Source organism: Heliangelus exortis, chromosome 6 (assembly GCF_036169615.1).
Source record: "Heliangelus exortis chromosome 6, bHelExo1.hap1, whole genome shotgun sequence".
Classification (NCBI taxonomy): Eukaryota; Metazoa; Chordata; class Aves; order Apodiformes; family Trochilidae; genus Heliangelus; species Heliangelus exortis.
Window position 1 is genome coordinate 1759247 of NC_092427.1, and position 12886 is coordinate 1772132.

The following is a 12886-nucleotide window of genomic DNA, read 5'->3' on the forward strand; positions in this document are numbered from 1 at the left end:
GGACTGGAAAATGACTTTTTTACATGCAGTGGGAAAAAATCCACCCCGAGAGGAGCAGGAGGATGTAGGGTTACTGAGAGCTTCTTACCTTCTCTGCAGTTTATTATTCCATGAAACATGACTGGGCTGAGTTACACTGACTCATGTTAAATTAATTATTAACACAATGCCCAAAAGGCTTCAATGAACCAATTAAACTTTCAGCAGATCCTCACCACGTTTCCTGCCACAGGTTTGGAACAGGTAAGGCAGGGAGGGAAAAAAGGCCCTGGCAAGACTGAAGTTTAAGAGAAAATCACACAAAGCCCACTAAAACCTCATCTCTTTACCAAAAAAAAGGTCTCTGGGTCAAGGAAGACAGGATCTGTCTTCTGATGCATGAACCACAACTTCAGGTAGAAGCAAAATCTCATCAGCTCATAAAATATTCCTCTGATTTTCAGCCCTGGCAGAGAATAACTATATAGAAATTCCAACCCAAATCAACTCAGCTGCAAGAATGCCACCAAAATCATTGAAAGCTTGTAGGAAAACATTAGCTTGTTTTCAGCAAGAATCTGGAGCCCAGGAGTGGGGAGCTGGCAGGTTTGTACCTGGTAGAAAAGCTGCAAATGGAGCTGTGGGCACAGAATTGAATCTGGGAGCTTGGAAGGGAGAGTTAGAAAGGCTCTGGCCTTGTGGGAATCTGATTTTTTTACAAGGGGTCAGTGGGATTCTTAAAAGCAGAGCTACTGGGAAAGTTGGGCAGCTTCCTTTTCCTCTAATATAGGATAAAAGGAGGGGGAAAGCTGGAGGAGAGGGATTAGTGCCTGTCTGGGAGATACTGGAGGAGAACACCAATTACTGGAAAATTACATTTTCCAGGAGACTAAAGTAATCTTTTTTACCCATATTGCACACATATTATAAATGTGCTTTGAAATATTATGATTTTTTTTTAAAAAAAGTGCATTTTAAGACTAAAAATCCCACAGTAGCAGGAGTGCTGCCTTCCTGGGTTTGCTGACCCATCACTCCAGCACCAGTGGAAGCTTCCTGGTAAGAAATGGGAAGTGTAAAATGAGCAGGGCTGGGCTGGAAAGCTGAGAATGGGAGAGAAAGTAAGGATTTAGTGGTGATGGGTACAGAGAGCATGGTCCTGGGGACAGGGGGCAGTGGGAGCTGCTCTGCAGATCCAGGTGGGACTGGGATCAGGCAACTGGGAGCTGAGGCAGAGCTTGAAAGGGAGTGATGGGCTGTCCATGTTGGAGTTAATAATTAAAGGGAACATTCTGTAAACTGGAAAGTGATGCCAGGATCAGCCTAAGTGCTGCTTCCAGAGCACGGGGAGCAGGAGATGAGGATCTGGAGCCCGCAGGCTGGGGAGAGGAACAACCAATTCTGGGCAGGTTCTCCCTGCACTCCAAAGCCTTTTTATTTCTTCACCGTGCCAAATAAAGCTGACAGCCTGAATCTGCAGCAGCATCTTTGCTCCCTTGAACCACTCTTCCTTGCAAGGTGGGAAGCAGAAGATGTGCTGGCAGTGTCCCCAGCCCTGCTGCTTGCTGAGCTTCCCTCTGTTTTCCTCCTCCTGCAACACTTCACTGCTGGGTTTTATTGACTAAACCAAGCTGGGGTTTGTCTGCTCTCAGGGAGATGTGCTTGCTCCTCTGTTTTAACAGCTCTCTCCAAATCTTGACCTCGTTCCTCTTCCAGCAGGGGCTTGCAGGCAGCTCCCTGCCACCCCAAGCTCTCTTCAGTACAAACCCAGTTGCTGAGCAACCAGGCAACCTCCCTCCAGCACGACTTTGGGCACAGAATCTGCAATTTGTGTGAAACAGGGCTGGAAATGTGGAAAAACACCCACCCTGCTGCACAGCACCTACAGCAGGGGGGCTGCAGCACAGGTGGACATTGAGGGGTCCAACCCAGGGCCTGACCATGGCTCTCCCAACTCCTCCTGGGGTGATATCTCTGGGATGGGGAGTGGATCCTCATTTTCCCTCCTCAGGAAGAAGCAATGATGTGGTCCATGCAGGGGTGGATGTGCCAGGTGTGTCCCTGTCACCCAGGTGGGTGCCTGCTCCCAGCTCCTGGGTCACCAGCTCAGCTCCAGCACTTGGAAAGCCCTCGCTCCATCCGAGCCAAAAAACGACCCCAAAAGGGTGAACTTTATGGGGAGGAATGTGCGAGCTGTGAAAAAGATTCTGGGGACCAAAAGCAGGGCAAAACCCCAAGGTTTTGACTGCTGAGAGCGTGGCTTGCTCCCTGTGAACATGAGAGGATGAGAGGAGTGGTTCCCCTCTGGTGACAAGTGACATCAGAAGACAAGAAGAAAGATTAAACAAAGCATTGTACAAAAATAAAATAATAATGATGCTTTTGTGCTCGAGAGGAATATGAAACAGCAGAAGCCCCTTCAAACGTTTGGGAGGGCTGTTTGTTTGCATGGGCACTGCTCCTGCTTTAGGGTTAAAGATTTGGGGATCTGCAAATGAATTCTTGTTTCAGGTGAGACCCAGAGGTCCCCCTGGGACAGGAGGTGAAGGAAGGGTGGCTGTGCCCTGGGGCCGTGGTTTAGGGTGATTTTTAGCACCACTGGTTTGATTTCTGGGCAGGAGATGGCACAGCAAGCAGCAAGTTGGAGCAGTGACATGTCCTGGCTGGCTGAGTCCTTAGGGAAGAGCCTCAGGGATGGGGGGATGGATCCAGAACCACCTGGCTCTGGGTGTGAGGGGTTTGGGGAGCAAAGAGCACATGGAGGGAGGAGAAAAGCCCTGAAGGAGCAGTCCCTGCTTGCACAAGGAGGGGTTTGTTCTGCCAGTGGGCATCTGCCATCCATGGGGGGAGGAATTGGGGGGAAAAAAGACAATAATAGCAGCAATAAGAATTATTAATCCTCCTATGGTTTTCAGAGCCATTTGCACGTGGCTGAAACCTGCCCTTTGGGTGGTTACAGCTCTGACCTTGCTCTTGAGCTCTTTGCAAACCTTTGCAAACCCACCCCATGCTCACCTTTGTATTTTGTGGCCTCCTGGGAACTGTGTCCCCTCCTTCCTGAGCTGTTTCTCCTGACAGTTTAAGTGTCCCCATCCCTGGAAGTGCCTCAGCCCAGGCTGGACGGGGCTTGGAGCACCCTGGGCTGTGGGAGGGGTCCCTGACCATGGCAGGGGGGGCACTGGGGGAGCTTTGAGGTCCCTTCCCCCCCAAACCATTCCATGGTTTTATGAAGGGGTTGCAAAGATCTCAGGCTGGGGCTGCAGGTTGCACCTTCTCTTAATTAGTGCAGTAATTAGTGTGAGAATAACGTGATGAGGAGCAGGTGATTGCTGTGCCAGGGGAGCAGAGCAGAGCTGGCCACCAGCCCCCAGAACCTGCTCAGGGAGCTCTGAAGGCTCTGAATTAAAACCCCACTGAGTTTTTCCAAAGCTCTCTGCTAAGAGGCTCCCAGCTCTGTCTAAAACAAAAGCAATAATTAATTGGGATAGGGCTGGAAGTGCAGGTGTCTTCCTCCTCTCTCTTCCCAGGCCTCTCTCCTGAGGTTCCTTGGCTGTTCCCAAGCTTTCCTCCTCCCACCAGCTGGATGCTCCATGCTGGGGAGTTCAGCTCTCTGCAGGCAGCTGGGAGGGCTGCAGGAGATCTGGGTTGGGGTTTTTTTGGGGGTTTTTTTGTGAGTAAAACTCCAAAGTCCGACTTCAAAACCTGCAAAGAGGAGAAGGGAAAACCTTAACTCCAAAGCCTTCTTTGCTCCTCGACTTCAGCACTTGGAGCAGTGCCCTGGGGATGATCCTGGGGAGCACTGGAAAGGGGAAGCACTGCCAGAGGTGGGTTAGATGGAGTCCTTAGGCTTTCACTGCTGAGAAAGAGAGGCTCCCACCTCACTTGGCTGCACAATAATATTGCATAAGGATTTTTTTTAGGATGGGTTTGCCTGGGTGATGCTCTGTGAACATGTGATAGGGGAGAAAGTTCTGTTCCTGGATGCTGAATGAGAAGATTCTGTGAATCTGGAATGGGTGCTGCTGCTTCCCTCAGGAAAGGGACATCAGACAGTGACTGCCAGCACAAAAAGTGAGAGCAAAGCCTCAGCAGGACAGCACTGCAGAGCCCATGTACCCCTACAAAGGTGCTGCCCATCCCAGCAGCACCATCTCTGCACAGCTGGGCTCAGCACCTCCTGTTTTTTAAGGACATGGAGCTGCTGGAGTAGGTCCTGAGGAAGCCACAAAGATGAGCCAAGGGCTGGAGCAGCTCTGCTATGGAAACAGCTGAGAGTTGGGGTTGACTTAGAGCACCTTCTAGTAGATAAAAGGGCTCTTTTGTCCAGCCTGGAGCAGAGAAGGTTCCAGGGAGACCTCAGAGCACCTTCCAGTGCCTGAAGGGGCTGCAGGAAAGCTGGGGAGGGACTTGGGACAAGGGCCTGGAGGGATGGGATGAGGGGGAAGGGTTTTAAGCTGAAAGAGAGGAGATTTAGATGAGATATTGAGAAGAAATTGTTTGGTGTGAGGGTGCTGAGCCCCTGGCCCAGGATCCCAGAGGCTGCCCCATCCCTGGCAGTGCTGAAGGTTGGATGGGGCTTGGAGCACCCTGGGCTGTGGGAGGGGTCCCTGCCCATGGCAGGGGGGTTGGGACTGGATGAGCTTTGAGGTTCCTCCCAACCCAAACCAGTCCTTGTTTCTATGGTTCTCACCATCCAAGATGGCCAAAAGCCCACACTTCAGGAGTAATCTTGGAGGTTTGAAAACTGGACAGCCCTGAGGGTGATGCACAGCCCACCATGCTGGTGACTCTCCTGCCCCAAGAACCTCTCCTCCTGGTGTTGCTTGGGGACAGACGTGGTCGAGCACCTTGCTGGGACCCAGGTGTGCTCCCAGCAGCTCCCAGTCTGGCCATGGGGCCAGCAGACATCCTGCTGGGGGGGTTTCCTGCTTAGCTGGAGCAGGGCCCAAGGGAGCAGCTCTAAGTGTGAGTTAACTCTTGGTGTGGCTGGGAAACACCCAGATGAGAAAAGGTTTGCAACTGACTTCAAAAAGGAAAGAAAATGCTCTCCTTACACTGGAGCAGATACCACCAAAGCATTTAAAAACCTTTCTGTTCTCTGTTTGTTTTGTTTTGCTGTTGGTTTTTTTTTTTCCCCTAATTTTTTTTCCCTCCTGAAATTTTATTTACCTTTACAAAACCCTTTCTGCAGGAGTTGCTTTGCTTTGGAGCAAGCAGCAGAAACTCAGCTCCAGGCTGATCTCCGAGCGTGCCGAGCGAGCATCCCGGGGGGAGATGGATTCCAGATGTTTGCAGCTGTCACGTGGGAAGAGCTGATTCTGTAAGTCATGGAGTTCCTGGAGTATCTGATTTTGGCAGGGATCTGCACTTTTGTCTGGAGAGAAACTGCAGAGGAAGTTGGAAAGCACAAGACAAAGGAGTATTTTTAGCTAACTCAGCTGTGAAACTGCAGCAGGAGGGGAGGAGCAGGAGTGGGACCTGCCAAGGGCACTCACTCAGGTTCCTGCTGCTCAGGGCAGAAGAGAAATGCTCCTTCCCTTTCTGAGCTTTCCCAGCTTCCAGCAGCAAGCATTTTGCCATAGGTTGTGCCTGGAGCAGCCTTTGGATGAGTTATTCCCCATGAATTGGCCTCACCCTTTTTCCTCATCCTGCCTGTGGGTTACACCAAGACCCCCAAAAGGTTCCTGGCATTCATTCCCAACCATTTCCCAACAACCCAGCTGTTGTTTTCCTCCCACTGAAGTGACACCTTCAGAAAACCAGTGCTGGGCACTGCTGGGGCTGCATCTCCAGTCCTGGGGTCAGTTCTGGACCCCTCAGGAGCAGAAGGACATTGAGGGGATGGAGAGTGTCCAGAGAAGGGAATGGAGCTGGGGAAGGGGCTGGAGCACAGGAGAAGGTTTGGAGAGCATGGAGGAGGATGGAAAACATGGAGAAGGGAATGGAGAAGTTGTGAGGGAGCTGGGGGGGCTGAGCCTGGAGCAGAGGAGGCTGAGGGGAGAGCTCCTGGCTCTCTGCAACCCCCTGAGAGGAGCTTGGAGCCAAGGAACAAGGGATGGGACAAGAGGAACTTTTGGCACAACTCAAGTGGTGCCAGGGGAGGTTGAGGTTGGAGCTGGGGAAGAATTTCTCCCTGGAAAGGGTTGTCAGGGCCTGGCCCAGGCTGCCCAGGGCAGGGCTGGAGTCCCCATCATCCTTGGAGGGGTTTCAGAGCCTGGGGATGTGGGGATGAGGGACATGGGGTGGGGGTGGCCCTGGCAGGGATGGGGGAAGGGTTGGACTGGGTGATCCCAAAGCTCTTTTCCAACCTAAAGATTCTAAAGTGACACTAAAATGTCTGCAAATGTCCTGCCCACCCAGGTTCTCTGGGCTGGGAGAGCCAAGGGAAGGATTTTTTTGTGCAGGTGCAAAGTTTTGGCTTGGTTGCAGACAAGGCTCCAGTAAAGCCAGTGTGGGTACATGGATTTATGGTAAATCCTCTGAAAAGAGCATCCAAGAGATGAAGTGGCAGCAGAAGAACATTTTGTAGGAATGGGGCTTAAAGCAGAACAGGGGCTTTCATGGAAAATGCATTTACTGAACAAATCTGCCCTCTGCAATTCCTGTAATGTCATCTATAACGTAGAAGAAGGTTTTATTGAAAAAAAAAAATCAATTATTTGACACAGGAATAAATGTGAGAGGAGAATATTTGCTCAGTATATTATTTGCTTGAATGAAAAAGCTTTTTTTTTTTTTTTCAGGGCCAAGGCATTAAAAATGCAAATATTTCAATATAAACAGAATGAATAGGTTTGAAAGTTTTCCCCAGTCTCCAATTCATAACTTCATTTGCATAGGGTCTTCTTTTGAGGTCTTTGATAACTGCTGTAATTAAATGCACATGAAAGGCCCAAGAAGTGTGTAGAAAATAAATGAATAAAGTGAAGAAAGCAAAGGAAAAAACTAAGAAAGGAAAAATGTGAGCTGTGGGTAGCAGTGTCCCTGCCAGGGTGGGATGCTCTTCACAGGACATTTTTAGCTTCACCATCCTGATGTTTTATCAGCTTTGGAGCCTTCTTCATCCTCCCAGGCTAAGGTAAGTGGGGCTTGGAGGAACTCCCTGGGAAGGAACTAAAATGGGTTAAAGTGATGTTCCCACTGCCTTTGGGAATACTGATAAATACCCCTGATAAAAATGCTCCCCCACCTGGATCCAAACCACCAGAGAGGTGGAAAGGTGAGTGATGGTTTTGAGTTAATGATTGGGATTTGGGCTAGATGACCTTTAGAGGTCCCTTCCAACCCCCAAAATTCTGTGGTTCTATGGTTTTGTCCATCAGCAGAACAGAAAAATCAACAGACCTCTCACTTGGTGGTGGGGAGATGAGCCAGATCTGCTCTGTGGATTCGTGTGGCTGGGGCTGGCTCTGGTAAGAAGGAGCAGGAATGTTTTGTGGGAGAGGGGAAGGGGTCTGTGCACTTTTATGTCATCCCTTCAAAGGCAGAAGAGTTCCTCAGCCACCTCCTTCCCTGGGTAGGATCCCTGAGGGTGTGCAGGGCTTGGGGAATGGGGCTCTGAGCAGCCCCTTCCACCTCCACCCCACCTCCTGCCTCCTGGGAGACACAGAACACCCAGCCAGGGCTCTGGAAATCAGGGCTGACTGAGGGCTTTTTAAATCAGGCACATGGGAAGTCTTCCACCAGAACTCTTTTTCTGCTGAGAAACAGCAAGTTTGGACACCAGGGGAGGAGCTGTTACACCAGACACAAACCTGCTGCCTGCTCCACATCCCAGTCCCTGCAGGGGATCCCATGGAAGCACCCAGGGGATGCAAGCCTGAAGGCAGCAGGAGATCTGCCTGAGACCAGTGGTGATGCTGAGCTGCTCCTCCAAGAGCAGTGCCACCCCCTGCCAAGCCACTCAGGGACCACCTCGGGTCATGGCAGCACCTTGGGTCATGGAGCACCTTCCAGCATGGGACCTTCCATGGTGGTGGCAGCAACTTCCATGGTGGTAGTAGAAAATTCCATGGTGGTGGCACCTTCCATCCCAGTAGCACCTTCCATGGCAGCAGCATCTTCCACCACATCAGCACCTTGTGTGGTGGTGGCAGCAGCATCCCTGGTGCCAGCAGCATCCCTGGTGGTCACACCTTCCATCCCAGTAGCACCTTGGGTGGTGGTGGCCACTTCCATCATGGTGTTCTCTTGCCTGGTAGCACCTTCCATGGTGGTGGCACCTTCCATGGTGGTGGCACCTTCCATGGCAGCACCATCTTCCACCACATCAACAACTTGTGTGGTGTTGGCAGCACCTTCCAGCATGGCAGCACCTTGTGTGGTGGTGGCAGCAGCATCCCTGGTGCCAGCAGCATCCCTGGTGGTCACACCTTCCATCCCAGTAGCACCTTGGGTGGTGGTGGCCACTTCCATCATGGTGTTCTCTTGCCTGGTAGCACCTTCCATCCAGTAGCACCTTCCATGGCAGCACCATCTTCCACCACATCAACAACTTGTGTGGTGTTGGCAGCACCTTCCAGCATGGCAGCACCTTGCATGGTGGTGCCAGCAGCATCCCTGGTGGTCACACCTTCCATCCCAGTAGCACCTTGGGTGGTGGTGGCCACTTCCATCATGGTGTCCCCTTGCCTGGTAGCACCTTCCATGGTGGTGGCACCTTCCACTAGAGTAGCACCTTCCACGGCAGCAGCATCTTCCACCACATCAGCACCTTGTGTGGTGGTGGCAGCAGCATCCCTGGTGGTCACACTTTCCATCCCAGTAGCACCTTGGGTACTGGTGGCCACTTCCATCGTGGTGTCCCCTTGCCTGGTGGCCTCCCCAAGCCATCTGTGCAAAGCCCTGGGTGCCAAGCTGGGTGAGGTTGGGAGGAAGATGCTTTCAGAAGTTGCTCTGCACTTGGCTTCTCTCTCACACGTGGGTTTTACTTTTTTTTTTTAAAAGAGTTTATTCAACCTGAAAATTATTTCTCTGCTCACACTGCCTGTGGTGGCCTTGAGGGAGAAGGGACGAGCAGGAAGGGAGGGCAAGAGACCAAATGAAGTGTGCATGTGGGAAAAAAACCCCATAAACCAGTGAATAACACCGAGGTTGTCAACATGATTTTCAGAGGCTGCTGTAATGTCTCTGTCCTGAGACGTGTGGGGAAGGGGAAGACAAAGTGAGAAACCTGCTTTGGGGTATTTTTGCTGTCACCTTGCTAAAGGAATTGATTTATGCCACGTGTCTGAACCAGATGGGGACAGTTTTATTTCATGTGTTTGATAAAGTGTGGCAGGGCAGGTATCAGGAAGGGATAAAACAAACATGGAAAATCAGCATTTTGTTTGGGGTTTTTTTTGTTTTCATGTGCTAGGAGGGGAGAGAATTAGGCAAGCTGGGATGCAAAGTAATTAAAATGTGCAGTAAAAGGAGTCTTACATTTATTTTATATATATATATATTTTTTTTTTTTTTTTCCAGCTCTGAAAGGTGAGCTTTGCTCAGGCTTTGTGGAGCACATCCCAAGGCTGTCACATCCATCACAACAGCCTCAAGAACCCACAGCACCAAACAGAACAAAAGTGCCCCTGTGCCTGTGTTGCTTCTAGCACAGGCAGGGGTGTGAAATGGTGATAGAAATCCCAGGGAGGGTTCGAATATATTTTGGAATAATGTGAATTTCTGGCATCAAAGCAGAGTGGGACAGCAGCTGATGCCACGCACTGAATCTGACCTTGCACCACTGCAGCCCACAGCAGTTTTGTGAAAATAAATGCAGAGTGGGTGCACCCTCTGAGATGTCAGCAGCTCAGGTTTAGTGCTGGCAAGGCTAGAGATGAGATTTTTCTCCAACCTTTCCTTTCCTGCAAACCTGGTGAGCAGTCAGTGCTCCCAGCAGCTCCTCTGGCTCTTCCTCAAGGAGCCAGCCAAGCCCAATCCCAATGGAGTGAGGACCCCCACATCCACCAACCCCACACTGTCCCCCACTGTCATCACAATGCTGGCAGCATCTCCTTCCAGTATCCAGGTGGAAAAATAACTCTGGTGCCAGCAAGATCTGGTGGAAGGGGATGGTTGCTCCCAGCTGTGGGTGGTTCCTACCACGTTCAGCCAAGGTGTTGTTTGGCTGCAGTCCTCAACTTGTTATCACTAACAACCTCCTAGGCAACACCACGTTCAAGGAATGTGGTGTGTTTCCTGAAAAAGATTATTGGTTGATGAGCAGAGTATAAAAGGAGGGCAGAGGGGTGACGGGCTATGAATACTTTATAAGGTTAGAAAAAGGCCTAATGATTATCTGCTCTGAACTCCCCTGTAAAACATGCCTGGGGACTCCTCTGTTTGAACTAAAGCTTTAGATTGGGAAAGAGAAAAAACACCTCTTCAAACCAGAAGATTTCTCAGTGGTTGTTTCAGTGGTTAATAACCAACATGGCTAAAAATGTGCTTTTAATTCAAACCTGCTTGTGAATCTTGCAGGCACCGGGCTGTGTGTAGCTTTCATCTCCTGACCAGGGAGCCCTCTATTATCACATCGAGATTCCAGGAGTAATTAGAGGCTGGGAGCAGGTCTGCTCTCAACCTTCTTTTTGTTAAGGCAAACAAATTGAGTTCCTGAGGTCTTCCATTCTCAAGGCTCTTTCCTCACCCCACAGCTCTCCTCTCAAAATGACTCCCATTGAACCATTCCCAACGCTGGATGCTGCCTTCCACCTGCCATCCCAGAAATATCACTTTGGAGTAATTCCTGTTGAAAATGAAGAAGGGGAAAATTTCCCCACTAAAATACGTTGGGTTTTTTTGTTTGGTTGTTTTGGGTATTTTTGAGTCATGTATGAATTTGGGACAATCCAACGTGGAGCGGCGTTGGGGCGGGAGGAGCCAACATGGAAGCTTGCAGTGGGTGTATGGTGAGGAAATGTTGGGCTACATCCCAAAATCTCTCTGGGATGAGTTAATGAGTGTGGCTTGGCCTGAAAAGCCCAGCAGGTTGATGTTCTTGGGGCATCCCTTTGCCTGGTGTCTTCAAACCAGCACCTGTGCGTGGGTCTGGGGAATTGCAACATCCCAGGGGGGTTTGTGGGCTGGGGAAACCAGCCCAGGGGAGGAAGAAATGGAGTTCTGGTGAAGGCACTCATGGAATCATTGAATTATTTTGGTTGGAAAAGCCTTTAACATCATCAAGGCCAACCCTTCATCACTGCCAGGGCCACCCCCACCCCATGTCCCTCATCCCCACATCCCCAGGGGTTGCTCTGAAACCCCTCACAGGGATGATGGGGACTCCAGCCCTGCCCTGGGCAGCCTGGGCCAGGCCCTGACAACCCTTTCCAGGGAGAAATTCTTCCCCAGCTCCAACCTCAACCTCCCCTGGCACAACTTGAGTTGTGCCAAAAGTTCCTCTTGTCCCATCTCTTGTTGCTTGGCTCCAAGCTCCTCTCAGGGGGTTGCAGAGAGCCAGGAGCTCTCCCCTCAGCACTGGGGGGGTTGAAGATAAATGTGGGGTTTTTTTTTATATACATAGTTTGTGAAGTTTCTTTTTCTGAAACACATTTTTATTTTAAAACTGAAGAATAGTCACCATCACCTGGCTGTCAGAGGGCTGGCTGGACACTGATGGAGGACACTGGGGACAGCTGGGACAGTGCCCAAACCTATCACTGCCACCCTCACACAGCCACAGAACCAGCTCACATAGCCACAGGATTATTAATAATAATAATTATTATTATTACTACCAGAAAAAGATGTTGAAGGGAACAATTCCTCTCTGCCATGTCTCACCCAGGCCTGGCCTTAGGCCCCGTTGTCATGGAGACGCCAGCGCTGCCACTCTCCAAGGAGCTATAGGGGTAGAAGATATATATACATATTTATATATATATATATATATATACACATTATATATATAGTTATGTATATTTATCTCTCTCTCTGCATATATATATATATATATATATGGCACACACCAACAGCATGCCAGTTTCCTGGGATTTTAGGCAGGAAGCAAGGAAGGAGCATAAAAATGGCCCCATAAATGGTGTTCAAACCCAAAGAGACCAAAGGAGAGGGAAGAGAGGCACTGAAACAAAAGGGCAGGCTCTGGGATCCAGGATGATACAACTGAGTTTTGATGGAGGTTCTCCTGTCCCAGCAGTACTCCCAACAGGCAGGGAGAAATATTTGGGATCTTGGATTTCTTCAGGTGTAGCCACCTGGGATTGTAGGTATGGGGTGTTCTTAGATCCTGCAGCTAAGAGTTTGCCTGATGTTTTTTGGGAAAGCAGCTGCTAGTGGGAGATTTTGCAAGAAGAGGCTCTCCCTCAAATAAAGACATCTGGTTTATGGCATCTGAGGGCCAAGGGGAACAGAAGTGGAAAAAAGTGAAATATGGGATAGTGTATTCTCATCTGTCATCAGTCCTAAAATCCTCCATCCCAGCAAAAGAGCTGTAGAGAGTGAAGCAATATAAAGTAATAGATGGCTGGAATAAAAAAAACCCAAAATTTCTGCCCTGGAGGTGGTGGCAGACCCGTGGCTGCATGTCCTGGGGTGTCTGTCCATGATTCTGGTTTGATTATCTCAAGAACTCAGCAGGGAAGAGGATGGGGACTCAGAGTCCTAAAACAAAATAAAACAAAACAAAACAAACAGAAAGAGAAGATGAAGCCTGGAGCTGATCCCCAGGCCAGCTGGGATGGCAGAGAGCTGGGCATGGGGGCAAGGAGGAGAATCAGGGTCTGCTGGGGACACCAGCACTGTCGTGGCATTGGGATTTTCCTGCTTGGCTGAAGGAAATTTTGGGGAGCAAACCTGGTTTTGCAGGACCCCTGCAAGACATCTTGAGCAGTAAAACCAACACGCCTGCAAAACCAGGCTGGAAACACCTCAAAAAAGGAACACGACTTCAGTAGGAAGCAAA

At 50.0% G+C, this 12886-nt stretch overlaps 1 long non-coding RNA gene across 1 annotated transcript; it reads left to right on the plus strand.

Annotated features, from left to right (window-relative positions):
* Window positions 1-356: 356 nt before the first annotated feature.
* Window positions 357-5300, plus strand: LOC139797248 (uncharacterized). Its single transcript, XR_011726367.1, has 4 exons — window positions 357-585; window positions 1699-1886; window positions 1991-2490; window positions 5171-5300. It is a non-coding gene; the product is annotated as an uncharacterized lncRNA (long non-coding RNA).
* Window positions 5301-12886: the final 7586 nt, after the last annotated feature.